General features: G+C 39.3%; 1 protein-coding gene across 1 annotated transcript in view; it reads left to right on the forward strand.

The window, feature by feature from the left end:
• Nucleotides 1–2,379, forward strand: part of PHACTR2 (phosphatase and actin regulator 2) — a 129,441-nt gene that overhangs the window by 79,500 nt on the left and 47,562 nt on the right. The window lies entirely within an intron of this gene.

Raw genomic sequence — 2,379 nt, forward strand, 5'->3', positions numbered from 1 at the left:
TGCTGGTAGATGAGGCTATTGTGAAAGTGTGTGCCTGCAATAGGCTGGACTCCATGATCCAGGAGGATTTAAAAATACCTGTTTTTATAAAAACCATGCTGTCTGTCACCAGGGTACAGGCTCTTCACATCAATAACCCAGCTTTTCTAAGCCAGTGGAGAAAAGAGCATGGGTTTTGTCCTGCTACCTCCAAAGAGCAGGTAGCCCTTCCTTCTAATGAGCTGATGGACTGCATCTGCCAGTGAGATAATGCTTGGCTCTGGTCCCAAGACAAAACTCTTCAGCCACCAAATACTGCTTTATTTTCTTCAGCATTTTACTTCTTGTTCCTTGGGTTCACTGGCACAGATTTCACAGAGCAGCCGTATCTTTCCACATTCCTTAGTACCATGGGAATCTTGATAGGGAGATCACTCAGTCCAGTCCCTCACTCAGTGTAGCACTATTACCTACAGGTCTGCTCAGTCCTGTCACCTGGCTGAGCCTCCAGAACCTCTCAAGATCTGCTCCAGTGCTCTGCCACCCACGTCCTGAAAGCATTTCCTCACGTCTAAGCTGACTCTCCCCAGCCACAAGCTCTGGCCCTTGCTTCATCTTGTGTCAACTGGAATTGCCAAGACAAATTTAACCTCTAATATTTGTAACTATCCTCCCAGTGAACGTACTTCTCCCTGAGATCCTCAATTTCTAGCAGAGGCTTTTGAATTCTATAGGGGATTGTACAACAGAGGCAGTGTCTGTAAGCATAGACAAAAATGCAACCCCTAATTCTGGGTGAAGCACCTCTACAGAGGTCCCTCTGATGCCCCATGCCTCTCTCTTTCTGCAGAGCTGCTGGCTGTCTTTGGTGGTCTTCTCATGCTCACCTCTCACCCAGCTTCTCAGGGTCTGTAGAGTGGCAGCTGCTTCATTTTAAGGGAATCTCCCTGAAGATCATCTCGCTGTGTTCTCTAGGATGCACAAGTGAGGAAGCTGGGGTTTGTTCTTGTGCAAGGGGTAGATGTATCTGAGTCCTTACCACAATCTTGGCTTTTTACATTTAAAGCCCGTTTGCATACCTGTCTTCCATCTTATCTCCATTTTATAGACCAGAAAGTACCCAAGGAAAACATTTAAATGAAAGCTTCAGATTCAATGCATCTGAATAACAGTAATTTATCCTAGAGAAGTTTTCCATATCTCTGTTCCATCTCTCTGACTGTACAGAATTTATTACATTTTATGACTTAACTCAGATTTATTGATTTAAATGCTGTAATTTTCATACAAATTTATCTCTAGTTTTATCTTCATAGACTTCAATGAAGTTATACAATGGTTTGTGTTTTTTTCCCTAGTACTTTCTTTCAAATCATTGGAAATAAAGTTTCTTGGACTCTGATTGCATTACATCAGCTTTCTCACAGAAAAGATTTGGGTTTTTTATAGCATCCTGGATCAATCTAAAGTCTAGGACAAATATAGGACTCATTGTATGCCAGTTCTCTGACAAACAGAATAATAAAACTGCACCATGATGTTATGTGTCTGATTATGTATCTTTTTAGCAGCTAGGACCAGGATTCAGGAAACCATTTGGCAAACATAAAATTAAGCACTTTACAATTCTGTCCTTCATATTTTCCATCTGTAAAATGGGGACAGTGATATTTCCTTCTTTGAATAGCACTTTCTGATTTACTGATCTGTGATTATCATTATTACTGTTGACAGTGGCATCAACTCTATTCCGAATTGGCTATAATTAGAATGTTTAGATGAATTAAAGCAATTGCAGAGCCCTTATGCTGCAAACATTTCAGCCTGTGATTAATTTTATGTACGTAAGTAATCGCAGTTGCTTTGGTGAAGCTGCTCAAGGGGATAAAATTAAGCACATCTGAAGTGTTTGTAGGATCATGAATGGAAGGCTCTAAGAAACCTCAGTTTTTAAACAGAAATAGATAATAGTAGACTTTTCAGAGAAATTTCTGGGAAATTTATTTTAACTCTATACTGTGGCATGTTGTGGAATGAGTCTTAATTTTGTTCACAAACCTTGATGTTACATCCATCAATGACAAATATTTGCTTTCTTATCACTCAGTATGTTTTTGCTGAAAAGTAATCCTGCTTTAAATTTTGGCTACTGCTTAAATGCTTATTGTTAAATACGTTTTGTTAATAAGAAGCCTGACTCAGGCCAGGCTGTGAATGACTGATTACTAGGCATATCAAAAGGACCCATTTCCACCCCACTGCCAGAACAATTATATTTAGAGCTTATTTAAGATAGGATTAATTTCCTTCTAAATAAATAATTTACGTTTTTACATTGGAAGGGATTTGTTTTCTATATGATGACAGATAGTTATTCAACTTTGCCAAAGACAGGGAAAG

Source organism: Chaetura pelagica, unplaced genomic scaffold, assembly GCF_000747805.2.
Source record: "Chaetura pelagica isolate M959 unplaced genomic scaffold, ChaPel_1.0 scaffold455, whole genome shotgun sequence".
Classification (NCBI taxonomy): domain Eukaryota; kingdom Metazoa; phylum Chordata; class Aves; order Apodiformes; family Apodidae; genus Chaetura; species Chaetura pelagica.